The sequence below is a fragment of the Apostichopus japonicus genome, chromosome 12, assembly GCF_037975245.1.
Source record: "Apostichopus japonicus isolate 1M-3 chromosome 12, ASM3797524v1, whole genome shotgun sequence".
NCBI lineage: Eukaryota > Metazoa > Echinodermata > Holothuroidea > Aspidochirotida > Stichopodidae > Apostichopus > Apostichopus japonicus.
In genome coordinates this window covers 14780077-14800919 of record NC_092572.1, presented here as the reverse complement: position 1 = coordinate 14800919, position 20843 = coordinate 14780077, and the positions used below count along the sequence as shown (strand labels likewise).

At 35.9% G+C, this 20843-nt stretch overlaps 1 protein-coding gene across 3 annotated transcripts in view; it reads right to left on the bottom strand.

Moving 5' to 3' along the window:
- The window catches only part of LOC139977953 (gamma-adducin-like), a 47897-nt gene extending 32237 nt beyond the window's left edge, over positions 1–15660 (bottom strand). Inside the window, exons 1-14 of one of the 3 annotated variants that reach the window (XM_071987739.1) lie at positions 13198–14972; positions 12691–12848; positions 12051–12348; positions 11312–11509; positions 10995–11198; positions 8859–8959; positions 7445–7684; positions 6624–6815; positions 5638–5938; positions 4811–4928; positions 4492–4674; positions 3036–3274; positions 1423–1566; positions 975–1122 (exon numbers count right to left, since the gene is read on the bottom strand). The gene's annotated coding sequence lies outside the window, so the exon portion shown is untranslated. Of the gene's footprint in view, positions 1–974; positions 1123–1422; positions 1567–3035; positions 3275–4491; positions 4675–4810; positions 4929–5637; positions 5939–6623; positions 6816–7444; positions 7685–8858; positions 8960–10994; positions 11199–11311; positions 11510–12050; positions 12349–12690; positions 12849–13197; positions 14973–15431 lie in introns of those variants that run through there. The other 2 variants (XM_071987738.1, XM_071987737.1) reach the window with 2 other exon arrangements.
- Positions 15661–20843: the final 5183 nt, after the last annotated feature.

Here is a 20843-nt window from a genome sequence, read left to right as displayed (position 1 = left end):
ATTATCATTGAATATTGATAAAACAAACTATATAGTTTTTAATACTTCTAAAAATTTTACATGGAATGCTGATATTACTATGGGTAGTAAATGACTACAACAAGTCAATAGTACTAGATTTTTAGGCGTATATATAGATCATGAACTTAAATGGTGTGACCACATTACAACTGTCTGTAAAAAAGTTGCAAAAAACACCGGTGTTTTAGCTAAGCCTAAGCATTATCTGCCACAACACATATTAAAGATTCTCGATCAGACATTAGTCCAGCCACATATTACGTATTGTTGTAACATATGGTCTGGTACTAGATATACCAATCTGAATCCCATTTGTATTACACAGAAGAGAGCAGTCCGCCAACTCACACATGCCAAACCACGAGACCACACAAATCCTCTTTTTAAGCGTTATAGTTGTTAAAAGCTGATGACATTATTAGGGTTAACCTTGCTACATTTGCTTATAAGGCATGGAATGGACTGTTACCAAATGCTTTTAATGACTACTTAATATGTAACAGTGATATTCATCATTACAATACCAGATCTTCAGGCAATGCACATTATAACAGGTATAATTCTACAATGGGGATGTTATCACTAAGGGCACGTACAATCAAAACATGGAATTCTCTATCAGACAATATTACAAATAAACCTTCTGCAAAATCATTCAGAAGAAACTTTATTCAAAAAATGATTGCATCTTATTAATTGAACATGTTCATTTTTTCTTATATATTTTGTTTTCTTTTTCCTTTTCTTTACAGGGAGTCCTCTACTTTGTTAAGCCATCTGAAGGTTTTTTAGAGGACTTCCTATCACACTGAATATATTCACGTGATAAACAAATCAAATCAAATTTGTGAATAGGACTGCATAATGCAATTTTAGTCAAGTATGTTAATTATTTAATCATGTCTATTTTCCTCAAGATGAGCTTCATTCTCAAAAGTTATACCTGTACTTACATTTTATGCCTTTGTTTGCTAGCTGGGTCATCTACTTGGTTATTTTTCAGTGGAACAGGTGTCACTTAACTGTTTCTTCTCCTCTTTACTGCTTGCATGTGTTCCTCTCATTCCTAAATTTGTCCATCAACTCCATGCTCCAGTAATCCTGTTTCAAAAGGAATTATAAATAATATCGAATGCTCTATGTTCACATACTGGGTAATCACCAATCACAATAAATCCCATTCCAACCCCATAGCTTCACGCACACACATCTAATCAAATACACACACATGCTGTTTGAAAGCCGTTATTTCCTATTCACAGTTGGTTTGGTCTAGTCCAAACATACTCTGAAACTCTCTACAAAGACAACGATGCACAGAGCTGACCCTGTCAACCTAGGATAAGGAATTATATTTTACCAGCCCAGACACAATAGCATGTACATATAAACATTACTTACTACAGGATGAGCGCCAGGTATGGATGCCTTTCCCAGGAACGGGTAGCCCCCGCTGCCTCTGAGTAGTGGGCAGTTCAAGTGCAGCTCGTAGATTGCTCAACAGCATGTCTCTTCCCAGTCCTGTGGTCAGTACACTACAATCAGCTTGTACCAACATGTAATGAAAGAAATTATCAAAAATAATATGGCACAAAAGAGGGTTCTAATTAAGAAGACACTGCAACTGCATGGCCTCTCCAAAGACTTTCCAATTCAGGCAGAATATGATCATCAATATCACAACCCTCTACGTATAATGCAAGAAGTAAGACTCCATTTGCTCCTGCAAGCCAATGCAGAGATGTAATAGTTGCGAATGTCACCATGGATACATTTGTTATTGGTTACCATCATAGTAACAAGTTGTGCTTAATGGGTGAAATGCAAAGAAGAAGGGATCACAAGGTACAAAGTCCAGGCAATGAGGGCTGTTCAGCAAAGATGCCCTATTTCGGAGATGAACAAAATGGTGGAAAGATTTGTGAATCCAAATTACTTACAGGTAAGAATCCACTAATGGTCAAGTGTCTCACAACTGATGCTGATGGCAAGGCATGTAAAAGGTTCAGTAGTACAATGGCTGTAACTACTCATTCTGAAAGTGAACTTAACCTGTTAGATCAAGTTCACCTACTCAAGTCACTCCGCAGAGCACTGACTATATTAAAGCAGTATTCTCCTCTGATATGTTCCTGCAAAAACTGTGACTAAGAAGCACTTGACAATCTTATAAATACCTGGGAGAAACCATCACTGATAAATTAGAGTGGGATGAACATGTATAACGTATTCTAGCAAAAACTAATCAGCGTATGTTCCTATTACAGAAGCTTAATTTATTCGGACTAGACCAACTCTTATTTCTCTGTTCTATATTAAAATCAGCAATCAAGACCACCATTACATTCTGTTTAGCAGCGTGGGGTGAAAATACTACTGCTAGAGACATGACCAAGTTAAGTAGACTAGTTTCTAAAGCAAGGAAAATATGTCGGTCACATGACCTCAGTTCAGTAGATGAGTAGCTTGTCAGAGTATCACAGAGTAATATGAAGTCAATCATGTCATCCCAACATCCTCTGGGGCATCGGGTAGATTACAGCAATCAAACAGGTAGACTAATTGTCATGAGATGCCGAACCGAGAGATACAGGCGTTCTTTCTTGCAAAGGGCTATTCTCAATCTTGCCAATGAATTATGTAGGAAATAGGCCAAATATATGTGTCAGAACATGGACATAGTAGTCTTAATTTTTCGTTTTAGGAATCAGATTTTTATGTATTTTCGAAGTATTTATGATTGATTTATTGTCTGTTTTACTGAGATGGACTGAATGCCAATTTTTATGGTCAATAAATTTCTTATATCTGAAATATCAAAAGCGCTTTATCAACATGTTTAGAATGCCTTGCAAAGTACTACAGTGGAAATCATTTATATTGCCAAAAGCATTCATTTGTATGCAAGAGGGGCAGGAAGTACACATTTCCATGTATGCCAAATGCGCAAAGGGTTCTCTGCTAATATCCCACACTGACAGCAGGAAGCTAAACAAAATATCTGAGACACCCACCTGCAGCAAATGATTATGGTCCACTCGTTTTGAGACTTCCACTCAAAAGCAGATGTCATTAATAAGGCTTTCACTGTGACCAATCCAAAACATAGTACCACACTTTCGTGCATTGGTCAGTACAGGGACTACAGTTCCATACACATAACATATACTGTAATGTGCCTGAAGAGACCATAGCCAGGAAGATGGAAGCTGCAGTATTAAAGGTGAGCTCAAATAGTCCATGTATCCAGACTCTGAAATAGATGCAAAGAAAACAGCAATGTGATGAATTACGTAAGAGAGGCAGAGCATACAGATGGAGGAGAGCACAACTCAGAGAGAGAAAGTACAAGCTACATGGTAGAACTAAAAACATAAACCAGTCCAGTATCTATAAGAAAGATCAACTGATTCATGACCAGTTACTCTAGGATGAAAAACTACACTGATGATGAAGATGACAATATTTATCAGTGATGCCAGTAATTTGTAAACTGAGTCTATCCACACTCACTGTTATGAGCTACAACAGTATCACTCAGTCAGGGAAGTAGGCAATCAAGCTGATGACCATAAACTTGGCAAGTGCCATCAAACTTTCAAGGCTCTCTGCTGTGTTTCACTGCAAGACACTGTTGAGAGATGTGACACCTCTCTCCACATGTAGGCTGTTGTGGCATATGTATGAGATGTCAAATGGTTTGGTCCTTGAGATATCTTCACTTTGCACAATACTTTGAAGAGCATATATGTCAGAATGTGGAGCCTGCTGCCTCTTCTCTTAGCTGCCAGGTTAGCATTGTGAAAATAATGCCATATGCTGGTGCCCCTGGCTTACTGATGGTGTAGGCACCTGTCCACATTCTGCATCCCTCTGTGTAACTTGCTGGGGCTGATGTATGTTTTGTCAACTTTTCATTTATGTCATCAGCCCATGCCATCCAATCTTGGTCTGACATTGTAAAGGTGTGAGCTTTCCAGTTACATATTTCTAAATGTATATAGGCCTAAGCTTATTCTGAATGCAGCTTGGAGCTCAGTTCAGCTGATTCTTACACCACATTGAGTAGTAATATATGCTTTTAAACTTCTGTTGCTTTTGCTCTGCTACACTGCACAGAAGTAGGCTACTCACCAGATCTACAACTTCCCTATCAAATAAGCTACATGTACTACTTAGTGAGTGTAAGTCTGTGATGGTATAAGCTCTGAGGTGATGGGTATTACTTTCACTTTTCCCCTTTGAGCTAGCTGAGAGGTTTTTCACACCTACCCATGCAATCATCCCATATTTTATCATAAAGTTGAAATTTGATTTCTTCTTGAATATGAAACTTTTTCCTTATTTTAAGTTGCTAACTCTTCAAACTCAACAACTTGTTTCTGTTCTTTTATGGTGAGATCATAGATGTGAGGAGTTCATAAATACTGATTTAGTTTCAGAACCAATTCTACATGTTAACCTTCTTACAACTGTTTAGTCAACATCTATGAGAAAAGGTTTCCTCATGTAAGTGAATGAGGTGTCAATGTTCCAAAAGTTTATTGAACCTTTCTGTCCAGCACATTTTTGGCATTTATATGTAAAATTCCACCTGTTTTCTGCCATACTTCCTCTATGGGAAATGGTGTAGTGCAACCCTGCATTTCTGTACTGTAAAGAAAGAAAAAATAGGTAACTAAAATCCTGGTTATCAGTACTGAAGGGCTCATTTATTAAAATTACAATTCATTATTCTTAATCGTAGTTAACCATAAACATAGATTGAAAAACAGATCTTGTCTCTTACTATTTTTATAACCAGAACTGCATGTGGATTCCTAACATAGTTAACAATCAGCTATCTGCAGTATTCTGTTCGTAAAGTATTTGTGTAATGCGGCTGAGCAAGAGTCTTTCCAGTAAAGCTGTTGGAAAAGAGAAGACCACTAATGGAGTAAATGAAAACAATTAAATGATACCTTAAATAACTGTTGACCAGCTGATAAACATATTTATATTTTATATATTTTATATATCTGTGGGTGGGAAAGCAATTATTTACTCTGTCACTGTGAATTTCCCTCATGCAGCGGCATTGCTGGCACGACTCTTGCTCAATCGTGTTCGTGTTACATTTGCAAAGAAAAAGTTAAGCTTACCTTCTAAAAGGTTAAGTTAACCTTAAAAGTGCTAGTTCAAAAAGGTTACGAAGGTTGGCTTCTGCAATTGCATAGGCCTACAGCACACATACTTTATGCTTGACCTTATTAGTTTAGATTAGTTTAGTAAAGAAAAAGGATCAGGAGGGACACTCAAGTCCCCATCAAAGACCCTATAGGAGATGGAAGAAAACTGATGACACAAACGATCAGACCCGATTACCATGCTTAAAGTGCTTGTCCAAAGCATTCTTAAACCCATTCACACTACAGTACTTGCGAGTACAATTTTCTCAGGCAAACCATTCCACTCATTCACGACCCTATTAGAAAAAAATTTATGCCAAATATTAATGCTACTTTGTGACTTGTGGAGTTTAAGACAATGACATCTGGTACAACCACTATCAGCAAACATGAAAAAGTCAGTGACTATCAAGATACTTAATAAAGATATCACTTTTATGAAACCTACGTTTGAGTTGAATCTTGGTCTTGGTCACTGCATAATCTAGATCTATGGGAAGACTGTCCATGAACTTGTGTTTGAGTTACTTTATTTCTCTGAAATTTAGTGACTCTAGCCCTGACTCGTTGCATAACTGGTAATAGTTCCTGAAAACTCAACATGAATTGAATATGAACCACTGAATCAAGAACTACTGGAGACTAATAATTCTTCACATCCTTGGCTAGATGAAGTAATGGTTTCTAATACAAACGATGTACTTTATCAATCCCGTTCTTGAACCATTGGCCAGAAAATTGTGTCCTTTCTGGAGAGAAGTATTGAAGGAGAACCGGACTGATGGTGTGCTATTTATAATAATCCCTCTGCCTAATACAAATACCAAAGTATTTAATTAAAAAATAGTGAATTGCACATAAAGCTCCTAAGGCGACATCTTTGCTCTAGGTAAATTTAACTCTTTTCACAACACTTAGGACGAAATAGCATAAACTCACCACTTAGGGCGACAATGGTGATTTAGTGTAATTTCGTCGCACTGGACGATTAAATACAATTAACTAGTTAATTAATTTCACATATACATGTCACCCTATGTGAAATTAACTCTTTCCACAACACTTAATAAATTAATAAATTGTGAAAGACATAACACCAGAGATCTACAGTCAATATGAAAAGATGCCAGTATACAGTATTTAGAACTGCTCAATGGGATCATTTCAACTCGAGCTGGATTCTAAACCTGAAAATTTCCAACGTATGAATTCTGGCCATTACAGTAACTTACATCACTAATAGTTTCAGAATTTGACTTCTGTTCATTTGTCAGTTTATTGAGTCGTAATGACAGGCTCTTAGCATTACACTCATAAACACACATACTACTTCACAAAAATGCATTGTGTTACATATTGAAACAATTTTACATAACACAAAACAGCATGGAATGAAAACAATATGACAAAAACAGGGAGTTTGCAGGAACTCACCAGGACTCACAAAAGCCTTCAAGATCTTTGCAATCTAGACACACCTCAAGGTGCCCCTGCATACTCAAGCATGACATATAGCCCTTGTTACTAGGATATATTGGAATTACTGGATATGAGTTTGCCCGACAGTGCCAAGTCTCATTGCAGGAAGTCCACTTCATCTCATTTGTTGTATGTAAGAAGAAGTACCTGGAAAGGAAAAAAAGTTACTCATTACAACAATGTTGCATTTCTATTGCAATTTCCATTTGTTCCTTTACCCTCTGGATTATCAGGTATAAATGAAAACTTTCATTCAGCTTTCACTTAAAATTATCAGAATTACTATTAAGAGCAACAAACTTATAAATCAGATACAGACTATCATCTAAACCCAGCCTTACAAAATGTGCATCCTCATTGTATTGATGCAAGTTTATCAGTCAGATCTAACTGGTGCCATGATACCTCTTTTAAAAATGACTAATTCCCTGCAAACCTAAGCAAATTCCCAATCAGTTTCAATGTTAAAGGTAGTCTGTATATGCCCCAAATTATAGGATGCTATAATTGCTAGAAGTTTTTAACAAGTTACTTTCATGTAGGCCCTTAGTCCAAATCCAGACATTCTTTATGAACACACAAGATGACTGAATGTCCCCGTGAGGTAAATTTCCTCAAAAGTTGTAATAGAAACAGTTTATAGAATTTTGACCAAAGGTGACCAAATTTGAATATTTGGGCCAACATGGCATAAATTTAAATAATACATTGAAAAGTTCACTTATTTTTTGGGGGGTTGCTTTGATGCTTTTCACAGAACGATCTATATCTCTTACTCATCTAAAAGTTTGCACTGGCTTTGGTTACAGGAAGTGCATGATGATGATGTAAACTACACCAAGGAATTCTAATGCATCCTCCTGTGCAGTTGAATCAAACTCTGGAAGAATCTGTTTCAACCTTGCGAGACAGGAGGCCCATGAAGTTCAGGTTGAAATTGCATGGAAGAGAGCTTTGATTACTTCCATTAATTCAGAGCTATGTCCATCATAGTGTTGAATGATGCTGCAAAGAAGCTATAAAAGAAGGAAAATTTAGATTTGTAGGAAATCTACATCTGACATGGGTGGCTCATCAATATAAGTGGAAAAGTTTAGGGTTGCAGCCTTCATTTGTATCTATTTTTGTTATGATTGCTTGATGTTTCAAAGCACTTTCTTGGAAGTCTGTCACTAGCTTCTGTAGCTGAAAAGTTACTCTCATCAAGTAAAATGATAAACACATCATATCTTAATAACCATTTGTTGGAATATGCTACTGGGAGAAAGGAGTAGAGGTATCATGAACTTGACAAAGAGAGTGCCCATGTTGGAAATCTAGTATATTTGGGGGATAATAAAACTTAAAACCTTCATTGTTGAAGTGAAAATTATGATATTCTGCAATAAGTGCCAATCCTTGCGATGGGGTTGGAACATCACAAAATGCCCCTTGCAATTGTGCCCGTATAGGTTGGGATTTTCCCTTCTCCAGGCATAGGAGTTTGTCAAGGATATGGTCCTGGCACAGTAAAAGTCTTCCATTTTTCAACATTTCCAGGTGGGGAGGATCAAGTCACATGAAGTCTTGCACCTCCGTAGCTTGCAATCCCTGCCTTAATGAATTTATTTCTAAAGCTGCATGGGTTGTCTTAGGTTACTTACCTTTACAGTATCAAGATTGCTTTGTTCCTGAAATAAAAACATTTAACAATATTTAATGTGACTTTTCGAGCATGGCCAGTGATTTTCCACGATCAAGAAATTCACAATAACATGGATCTATATCCATAAAATAATGAAACGGAAAACTCAATTTGAAATAGAAAAACCAGTATTCTTTGCAAGAGTTGGATATATATATGCAATAACTGTGGGGCTGTATTGACCTTGATCATGTTTCTCCCTGTAAGAAGGTAACATATATTGTGAAAGAGAAATATAGAACATAGGTTGGGGTGGGAAATTGTGCAGGGGGGCAGAGGTTTGTTTGGCCCCAAATATGCCAAAAGTTCCAATACGGTCACATTTGGTCAACATTTTAAATTGTTGTCATTACCACCCTGGAGGAAATTTACCTCACTGAGACATTCAGTCATCTTGTGTGTTCATTTAGAATGTCTGAGACCAATCTGGAAATAAGAATCTCAAGGAATGTAATTTTTGAAATCTTCAGAAAAGTGTGCTATAATTTGTTGCCTATACAGACTACCTTTAATTCAAATTTCTTCTATTGGATATTTGAATCATATTCAAACTTGGGCTGCTAACCTCATCTGGTGTGTTTGTACTGATGATACTGGCTGCAAGTTCCTGAAATATAGAATAATTAAATTTATGGATTACATGCAACAGGTATATTCAACAACCTATCACAGCACAGGTCAGCAATTATTTGTGTTAGTACACTGTGGATATGTTCATATGTATATCGATTCCTTTTGTTAAAAAATTCTTTCTTGCAATAAAAAATTTAAACGCTCCGAGACATTTATTGGATATTGAATACAAACTTGCATTTTTTTCTTTGTTAATTAAGGAATATGTTAATACATAGAGGTCATACCAAATTCAAGATCAGATGAAATTTAAGTCAGTCAATATCAGTCCCTATTCTGGAAATTTATGCCTGTATGAGGATTTCTGTGATGAAAGAATCAATGTTGATGAAAGAATAAATGTGACTTCATGCAGTGTTTTACAACCTGTATAAAATTAATACTCCAACCACACATGCAAAGTGCAATGTGGTTCCCAGCTACACCACTCTTTGGGGAAATGGTAATTTGATGGCTGTTCTTGCTGCAAACTCAGTCTAGACAGTGTGTTAGATTATCAACTCAACCAACTTTGGCCAAGTTCCTGATAATGTCGGCTGCAAGCCAGGAATCTCATTGGGTTGCTGCCACCACCATGAAGATTTAAGCAGTATATCATTTCTCCTATAACAACAACATTGGAATGGTAAAGCAACATTAACGTAATGATGCTATATCGCAATTCCCTTTTGAATTAAGTAATATGTTAAAGGGACATTTTCTTAATATTTAGTTTGTTCAATATATGAAAAATCAACCAAGGTAAAATGCATTATGGTTTCCATGATGTAACATGAGTAATTTGTGTATGCGTTTGTTTGTGTGTGGGGGGAGGGAAGGGGGTTTGCACACACTTAATAGTAATTAAGGCTCTACAAATATTAGAAAAAGTTGGAAATGATGATTGAGATGCAACAAACATGGGCGAAAGTGGAAAATATCTGCCAAGAAAACGAGACGGACCATTCCTGCAGGCTATGAGGTATCATTATGTTAAGTATCAACTCAAATGGAATAAAATTCTTCCGATTCTGTGTTTATAACGAAATTTCAGCTGAACCTTATTTTGTCACACATCTCATCAATATGCAGCAAAATAATAGCACTGAAAACATTGCATTGTGTAACCAACCTGCTCAGCACAATAAAATTTAGTCATACCACATATGGTTGGTGAACAATTGCAGATCAGGTTTTAATGTTAAGCCCTGCCCACTCATTTCGTCGCACGATATCTGCACCAAAAGCAATAACAACCCTCCTTAGCTCGTCATTGCTGCAAGGATCACCTCAAACCAACCTACCATTCTTCAGATTGGAGCTAACAGTTATTAATGTTAAGCTCTGCCCACTCATTTTGTTGCACAATATCTGCACCAAAAGCAATAACGACCCTCCTTAGCTCATCACTGCTGCAAGGATCACCTCAAACCAACCTACCATTCTTCAGATTGGAGCTAACAAGAGAACGTCAGCTAAAATCTATTTTGGTCCCCCCCGTTACAAACATTCAATCAGCAGAATAAACCAGAGATTAAAAATGTTGTAATGGTCAAGCAACATGTTGATACTAGTTTCATGTTAACCCCGCCCACTCATTACCATGCATGATATCTACACCAAAGGAATTAGTTACTATATGTGGTTTTACCAAGTTGATCTGGCAAGAAGCTAATTAGAAGTTGAACATTTAATTGCTGAGTTTCAAACTGACATCACATAAAATTCTCCTCTCGAAACTAAGCAAATAAAATCAAATATTTGAAAACATTTGTCTGGAAACTGGAGTTTTCTAATTAACTTATTCTTCTTTCTTTTATTGTTGGCAATTATGTTTCATTTTTTAAAGCCATTGAGTCAAAATTGATTTATTGTGTGAAGACAGCTACAGCCCTTACCCTCACATAAGCCAGCACAGAACTCATCAAGTTACTGATTATTGTTAAGAAAATTATGGAGGAATCATGCCAATCAACCCCCCTCTCCCAACCACCCCCCTCCCAAATAAAAAGACTGTAAAGGAATCTTACTTGTGTGAAATTCTTTAAGTAAACTGGATTGAATTTCTTCTTCAAAGGAAGGCCTGTGGAACTGTTAATATGTGTGTACAGCCCTTTCTCATTCACAGCCTTGACTCCATACAGCCCAAGCCAAAAGTTTTCGAGCTTCCCTCCTCTTCGGGCATCCTTTCTAGCATTCCGGACGAGAACACTTATAGAACCAACTTTGAAGCTCTGAATAAAACAAAATCCAGCATATGTACGTAACATCATAATACAATGTATATGTTGCCATTCATTTAACTACAGTGCAGTTTTCAATGCACAACATAGCATTATGTAATTACCTGTTTTGATTGCTGCCTTTAATCAAAATTCTTTTTTTGCCGTTTTTGGGCTTTGCCAATATTTTCTTTTACAAAACCTTTGATTATGTCCTGCGACTGTGACATGAGTTGAAAAACCCTCTCCCGCTGTGCATCGCTGCAGCAGGAGATTCTGGTTGGACAATGGAGTCTTCAATGTCGACTGGTAATAATGGCTCTCTGGATATATGAAGATAATTAACAATCAATTATTCACAACACTTTGTTGACTGAAGAAAAAATAAATTTTTATATATTTTATTTTCACTATTAAGACCCTGGAACCATAAATCTGAGTCACATCACATACTCAAACCAGCAGAAATATAAAACAAAAGTATATTCTGTGCTGTTATAGGTCCAAATTGCATACCAGCCCAAAATATGATATATAACTGAAAAACAAAACCATTATCAGTGGCATTAATTGCATGTATCTAAATTAATTGGCATGCTTTTATAGTTTAATAAATGTTCATCTTTTGTACTTGCTGTACTTACTTAGGATTTGTAACTTAAATAGGGTTATTGGTGGTCCTCTATTTAGCAGTAATTTTTCCCAGGACCTGGGATGTGTCAAATGAGATTTTATCCTACAGAGGATCAGTGTAGCTATGCAGGATTTTTCCAAACTCTCTTGTCCCTGAATGCTTTTCTCCATATATGACCTTTACAAATGTAAACCTCTATTCAGCAATGGTAGGTTTGAATTGTTACAAACCTTCCAAACATCACAACGAAAGGAGAAAGACCTGTAGAACCATGTTTTGCTGTACGGTACCCCATGAGAATGGAAGAGAGTGTTTCATCCCAGTCATCTTGGTTTTGATTGACAACTTTGATGAGTGACATTTGCATTTTGCAGAGTTTGGTTGAATCTTTCATCCAGCCCATTGGTCTGTGGGTGGTAGCTGAAGGATACTCTGTGGCCCACCCCTGTCATGTCAAACAGGGACTTGTTCAGAGAATTAACAAATTCTCCTCTTTGGTCTGAGATGACAACTTTCATGCACCCAAATCTAAATAAATGAAAAATTAAACAAGTTGTTAAAGAACTGGTTATGAGTAATGCAGTAAACTATTGGCATCTTCAGAGTGGCCGTGTGGTTTAATCAGGAGAATCTTTTAGCACTTCTTTCAAAACAAGTAAGTTAAGCACTGAGATAACACCTGGTCTTGGATGCACTGACCGTTATCCCACTAACATTTTATTAACATTAACTTATAAAACAACTTCAAGAAATTCCTGTAACCATTTGGCCGCTTTCTGGGTCACAGGTAAAACTGAGAACAAATGCAGGTCTGCATAACTAGCTTCAAAAATATGTTATGTAAAGTAAAAACAAAGTAGATGGATATACCTGGCCATGGTTTCAAACAGAAAGTTTGCAACGGTTTATGCTGTTTTGTCTCTTACAGCAACAGCCTCTGGCCATTTTGAAAAATAGTCACATAGGGTTATGATGTACTTATTTCCATTGATGGTCTCTGCAAGGGGTCCAATCATATCCACACCCACCTAAAAAAAAAGGAAAATAGCATTCAGAACCATACACAATCATACCAACTGATGTTCAAGTGATTTATGTCTGAGTTTTGTAGACAATATACTGCTATTAAGGATTTCCAATCATGCTGAAAAATACTTATTGAAAGTTAACAAAAGATTACTCGATGACCGAATGTGCTAAAAGCAGGTATTCTTACACTGCTAATAAGGTGCGTACAATCAACAATTCTTGTACAGAACAGAATGCTGTATCAAAGTTTGCAAATACTTTTGATACTGGACAGTGAAGCTTTTTTAATTTCAATGACTTAAAATGCATGATTTTGGCTTTTCTTGATTTAAAAGTATTACTGCTCACACTTTTCAGCACAAAGCTCGGTGGCTGTTTATTGCTCCCGTTAGTCTAAACTCTTTGATCTTTTCCGTATCGATCTTCTTAGATTTAATGTTGAATTTTCAGGGCACAGTCCTGACGAACGATATTTTCCAATGATAATGTACTCTTCATCGGTATCCAGCTCAGGAGAAGTCATCTTGTAATATCAGATCGGGCTAAGTAAGTTAACGGTCTCAACTCCTAATGCTTAACCGAAGGCCAGAACAGTGCGTGCAAATATGCAACTACTAAGAACTTTGTGTGCCTGCGCGTTACACATTGAAATGTATTGCTTAGTATAATAACAAGCATGGCCTGTGTTTAACAAATTTATGTCTTGTTGATCACTTTTCTTTGTTTCGAACTTGGAACCTATTAAGAGTTTATATATCTTTTTTAGTAAGGTTATGAATTAATAACATGTTTGTCTACTCATTATTATTGCCTTTAAATTAACAACATATGTTTGATTAATGGTGGAGTGGCACCACCATTAAGAAAAGAACAACTTTTAGAAAATTTATAGATTGTCACACTTTTCTACCATCTTAAATATAATGTCCAGAATAGTTTTAAGGTCTGGTCAATTCTAATTCATGAATTGCAGATATTAATTATATATTTTTCATTTAGAATAGAAGTTCTGTACTGTAATTTGAAAATTTGCTACCTTTGGCAACCTTGAAACGTGAACAGACCCAATTTCGAGGACGCTGATGTCAAACTCAAAGGTATAACAAACTTTCGTAAAATTTTGAAGACTTGCAGTGAGAGTTGTACAGTAAACCGCGAGAGTTGGCAGGCCTGCAAAACCCTAGCAATATAGTCTTCGACTTAAACGATTTCTGCTGATGTACTGAGTCTAGTCTAAATCTTAACCCTATCGTTTTAAACTTCAGCCAGTGGCAGTAGGCCAAATTGTATAGGCCTAATGGAGTCTTTGGCTGAAACTGTAACTGTGTAAGGCCTAGCTAATTTAGAACTAGCCTTATGGCTGATAAGTCTGTTAACAAATCTTCAATCAAAGCGTTGTTGCATAGCATGCTAGGTGCTTACCCTAGGAGTATCTTAGGCTAAGCCATTACCATCTTCCATATACTTATTGCAATACCAACTGACTCGACCTGTTATTGGCCAAAAAAGGGGATATTGGATATTTACCCCATTTGGTAATGCTAGGCAGACTTAATGCTCCTCTGCACAAATTCATGATTAAACACACACAGTATTATTTCAGTGGTCAAGCCAAACATGTCTTCAAGCACAGGAAAGTAGTGCTGGCCATTAGATTCAGAGCACTTATGTTTACAATCATACTTGTTGACTGGTGAATTAATTAGGTGCGCTCAAGGATGAATCCTAGTGGCAGTATTTGGGGTAGTTTATCAAGTAACAAATTCTTAATGCTCGAGTGAATTTGAGAAGGACTGTTTATCTATAGACAGTCTCGGCCTTCATGCATAGCATTAGACCTAGTAATATGTATGGCCGTGGCTATTCTTACGACTAGTTGTAACAATTAAACTATTCTTACGACAAAGGCAAATTCAAGCGCAGTAAAGTAAATAAAGCAACTGCGCATGTAGTAGGGGTAACCCTAACCCTATAAACATAACCCTAAACCTCAATCCTAACCCTTACTCTAACCCTAACCTGAAATTATTGTTACTCCTCGTCGTAAAAATAGTACTTCTGGTCGTGAAAATAGCAACTGCGCATGCGTAGTCGGAAATTATTCTTACGACTAGTCGTAAGAATAGCCACATTGAATATGTATTGCTATGCCCATAGTAGTACTAGTAGTAGGCTACTTCTTATGGCCATATTCAACTTCAATTCCTATGATTGAGATACACAGCTAATTGTCTGCATATAGGTCCAATAGGCCTAACTCTGCCCAGCTGCAGTCAGACTTTAGAATCTTGGTTACATTGGTTGCACTGGTATAACTACTGTAGGTCTAAGCTAGGCTTGTTATAACTCAGTCGTATAACTCAGTCGTAGGCCTAGACATAGGAAGCCATAGGCCTATGCTTGTTTGCTTTGATCTCAAATAAGTAGTAAGCCAAGCCTAATATGGAACTAAACAGGAAATCCTGGACTTTATGACCAAAACATGCCGATCTACTCTTACTGCCGTAATACTAGTTGTTGAAGCCTAGGCTTAGCCTAGTACCGATTAGTAGTAGTGCCTATGGCCCTATGCCTATCCCCACCTTAAACAGCTTGGTAGGCCTCTAGACCGTCACGCAGTTGAAATTTTGTCTCCCAAATCTTTCGTCTTTGTAGAAACGAACTCCATCTCCATTTCGGTGGCTACATCAGGCCGCACAGCAAGGCAAGATGTTTTCTTTAAAACAATACAAAACCATTGTTAGCCTACGCACGTTTTATACAAAATATGTGTTTGTAAAATTGTATGGCAGTGTCGTCTGCACATATCAAAAAAGTTTTTTGATTTAGGGTGGCATACTCCTATTAGAGTCGATATCCATCCGCCCGATTGTTATTCTATCTCGGGAAATGTTCCAAAAGCATCAAGAGAACATCTTTTTTGACCCGTTATCAATCTTGATTTTTTTTTTTTTTTTTTTTTTTTTTGTGGCTTGCATGTTGAAGAGCATGAATGACTAGAATGTCTTTACATATGTTATGTTTCGTGCCTGTCATATTAATTGTTTATTTTAAAAACGTATGAAAACAAAAATTAAGTAATAAGATCCTTCAAGAAGCTTTTAAGTGCATGGATGGGAGCTAGGGGGCTGGGGAGTTTTGTAGTTGAGCCAAAATTGGTTCAATTTAAAGGCATTGAAGAGTCGCCCAAAACCACGTTCGGCGATCTGAAAAAGTTAACTTTCCGTGGCTTGCAAGTGACGATATGTTCGTGTCGCTACAAAGTGCAGACAGTACAGTACGGTAATGAAACGTGATACCTTGTTATATTTTAGCTGGACCTAAGATGTCCATCGCTGTATTGTCTGTACACTTTGTTGTAGGTATTGACCGCAGCTGTATGCACTGACTGTACACTAGTGTCTAATTACCGATGGTAGCAAGCTGTGTGTGTGTATTTTCTGGGATCGATGGTGGTGTCTAACACTTTTGTTACATCTCATTCGAAATTAGGTCAGATTACAGGCATTATACGTTTCTTTTTGCGCGAGTCTTCGCACCCTATAAGTCCCCTTTAGGCCAAGAGAGGAGATGCTTATCCAACCAATTTAACATAACCCTCTCTTACGAGAAGAGAACGATGAAACTCTTTTTAACAGTATTTTTATTGATGAGGATATTAGATATAGATTTATTTCATCCATAAGATATGAACATTTTTCCTCTCTCACTAATGTTTATATATATATATATATATATATATATATATATATATATATATATATATATATATATATATATATATATATATATATATATATATATATATATATATATATATATATTCATTCATTCATTTATTTGTTTTTTCACATAAATATTACAATGTGAATGGAAGTCTTCTGAAAAGCCTATGCTGGCTTAACAAAACAGAAGACTCCCATGAAGAAAAGATAGAAAATAGTGAAAATAATGTTAATAACAATACGTATACGCTTCAATATGTGAATATGCTGCTATGCGACTATGCAGCTAAATCATAATTAATAAGACATGATAATTTCTTTAGTAAGACATTTACTAAATGTGGAGCTTGCTTTCTTAGTTTTTAAAGTTATTGACAGTGAATTCCAAATTTTGGTTGCACGGTTTCTGAGGCTTAACATACCAGTGCGTGTGTTTTATATGATTTATAATGTGCGTTGCTAGCCGTTCTGGTATTATGATTATGGAAATCTGTGTTGCTATTTATAAAATTTCGAAAACTGATTGGCAATGATCCATTCCAAGCCTTGTATGTAAATGTTGCAATATTAACTTTTATAATGTCATCTAATTTCAATAAATTGAGTTTCTTAAAGAGGGGCTTGTATGCTTACGGGGTGCTGCGTGAGATACATGACGTATTGCACTCTTTTAAAGTATTTTAAGGTGACTTAAATGAGAAACACTTGTACCAGACCAGATAATCAAGCAGTAATACAGATGTGGTGCTATTAAAGTTTGATAAAGCATTCTGAGTATATTCTGGGGGAGGAAATGTTTTAGCTTTGCTAAAATTCCTGCACCTCTTGCAACGCTGGTGCAAACTTTTGTAATATGGTCACTCCATGAAAGTTTACTATCAATATTAACCCCTAGAAATTTAGTAGTTGATACTTGTTTCATAACTGTACCGTCCATTATTATGTCATTATTCCAGTTAAGCGTTCTTCTTCCATTAAATACTATACAGTTAGTTTTGTCTGCATTAAGTGATGACTTATTAGCAGCAAACCAGTTAGTAAATTTAGTTAATTCAGTAGAGACAGTATCATGTATTCTATGTACGTTTTCGAACTCGAAGAAAATATTGGTATCATCAGCAAACAAAATAGTCTTGGCAAATTTTGACACCTGGCAAATGTCATTGACATATATTATGAACAACAGTGGTCCTAATATTGAGCCCTGTGGAACACCACAACGGGTTACAGCGTGTTCGGATTTAGAGTTTTTATATGAAGTATACTGATGTCTATTGGATAAATAGCTGCTCAACCAGTCAAGGGTTGTTCCCCTTACACCATACAAAGATAATTTACTTAGCAAAATGGTATGGTCAATAGTATCAAATGCCTTGGAGAGATCAAGGAACACTCCAATACATATTTTGGTATTATCAAGACTAGTACATATTTTTTCAATAGCATTTGCCAAAGCAAGTTCTGTAGAATGCTTTGGGCGGAAGCCATATTGATCATTGCACAGGATATTAAACTTGGTTAGAAACTTAAAGATACGATTGTACATAAGCCTTTCAATAATTTTTGAAAACCATGATAATAAAGAAATAGGACGGTAATTTTCATATACATCTTGGTCACCTTTTTTAAAAATTGGTATAACCTTAGCAATCTTTAGTTTATCTGGAAATGTACAAATAAATTACAAATATAAGTCAATGGTTTGGCGATAAAGTGAATAACATTTCTTATTATATCTGGTTTAAAATCGTCATATCCCGCTGCTTTTTTGGGTTTCAGGCTGGAAATAGCAACTATTGAAAGTTCTTCCTCACTGACAGGATTAATGAACATAGATTGACTGTTTCTGTTATTATTATGAATAATATATTCTGTTCTACCTTTATTTGTAATATTTCTTGCAAGTAAGGGTCCAATGTTTACAAAATATTTGTTAAAGTAGCTGGCAATGTCATTCTCGTTGCTGATTTCTTGATCACCAGTTTTAAAAGCAGCAGGATATCCACCTTCTTTTCGGTTGGTGTTTAGAACTTCGTTAATTGTATTCCAAGTTACACTTATATTATTTCTATTATTTTTGAATTTATCATAGGAATACAATCTTTTAGAAAATCTAATAATATGGTTAAGCTTATTGCGGTAATGCTTATACGTAGCCTTGTTAACATCAGTAGGTGCTGTTAAATAACTTTTAAAGAGCTTGTTCTTTCTTTTGATAGATGTCAACATTCCAGTTGTAATCCATGGATGTTTCTTTTTACGTCGTTTCCTTTTGCTTACATAACATATTGGAAAACAATTATTATAGGTATAATTAAAGGATTCAAAGAAAGTGTCGTAAGCAACATTAACATCAGTTTGGCTTAAAACATCGTTCCAGTTTTTGTTTTCGATTTCATAGTTAAAACGCCTGATGTTATCTGGTTATAATTTCGCCTGTACATGAAGTTCATTGGTCTGCTATTCTTGGTAGGAATTTGGTTTGATTTGATTTGGTTTATTTTGAGTTTCACGTGCAAATATACAAGGTGAAAGGAAGTCTTCTATAAAGCATACAATAGCTTAATAATGTAGAAGACTCCCTGAAGAAAGAAAAGAGAAGAAAAAATTAAAAATCAAATTAAACGTTTCGACAATAAATCAATTATATGATATTTTAATTAATATGATTAAGCCATTTACTAAATGTGGAGCTTGTTTTCTTAGTTTTTAAAATTATTGACAGTGAATTCCAAATTTTGAATTATTGGTAACTTTAAAAAGAGAGATTGTATAATTGAGGATTAGCTTCAGAAAACTACTCAAACCTATTCTGGCTGAGCTCAGGAAATTGGGTATTTCTTGCCTGAGCTACATTGATGATATTTATATCCAGGCTTTTTTATTTTCAAAGTATGGAAAGTAAGAATGTTATGTTATCCTTTGTACCAAGTGGTAATGAAATTATCTCAGTTCTTGTTTAAAAAGAAAAGAAATGTTTCTGTTGCTCAGCAAGCAAATTAAAAAAGATACAAACTTTGAATTTGTGTTCGTTTGTAATCTTTCTGTTCGTATTCGCTTGAACACTGCTTTGAAATCTCAAGTAGTTCCGTTGTGAAGTGTAATGGGGAAGTAGAATCGTTAAATTAAACGAGACCATAGGTTGAAGTTTGATTGAGATTCTACTGAGACATTACACGAACGAAGGGATTACTTGCCCTCCCATGTAATGCATTCTCATGCAGGATTATTATCACATAATTTTCCCTCCCAGAAGTTCGTGGTGTTCAATCGCATATGGTAACTTTAAAAACTGAAGCTAATCCTCAATTATTCAATCAATACAATTATACAACAAAACAAATTGACTACGAGAAATACAAAGCTAAAAAATTCTCCGATTACGACTGTACCCATTTTAAAAACCTAGAAGATGAGTCGAACCAACCTTCATTAAGAGAATTACAAGGAACCTTCCTCATGTCTAAAATTCAGTGGCACGAGGAGGGTGAAAAATCAACAAAGTTTTTCTTTAATCTTGAAAAATCAAGGGAAAAAAAAGAAGGTAATGAAACAACTACTTACTGACCAGAGCTTAATCATCACCGATCAACACGAAATTATGAAAGAACAAGTAAAGTTTTATACAAACCTCTACCAAGCCGGAGAAACCGACAACGAATCGCGGAATCAGATACTTTGTGAACTCAGAAGATTTCTCTCGCCAATGGACGTTGAAGCATGTGAAGCAAATATTTCATTAGATGAGTTGAAAGCCGCTCTGCTAGCAATGGAACGGAACAAAAGTCCAGGACTAGATGGACTAACTGCTGAATTTTACAAAGTGTTTTGGCGGGATTTTATCGATATTTTTACTAGACTCATTGAGACATCATTCCATGACAACGAACTCTTTGAATCCATGAAAATAAGTATACTTACCCTTATACCCAAGAAAGGAGATCTTCGTAGTTTAATTAATTGGAGGCCAATAAGCCTCTTAAATGTCGATTACAAAATGATTGCCAAAGCTCTCGCCAAACGAATCACAAGTATCAGTAAGAATATTATTTCAGAAGATCAAACGTGTTGTACTCCAGGAAGAGATATTTCTGAAAACGTGCTTACTATGCAAAATGTAATTGAGTATGTAAATTCATATAATAAACCAGGTTTTACTCTTAAAATAGACCAATATAAAGCCTTTGACAGAGTTGACCATAACTACCTCTTCGAAGTCGCTGAAAAATTGGGTTTTGGCCCTAAGCTCCTAAAATGGATCAAACTGTT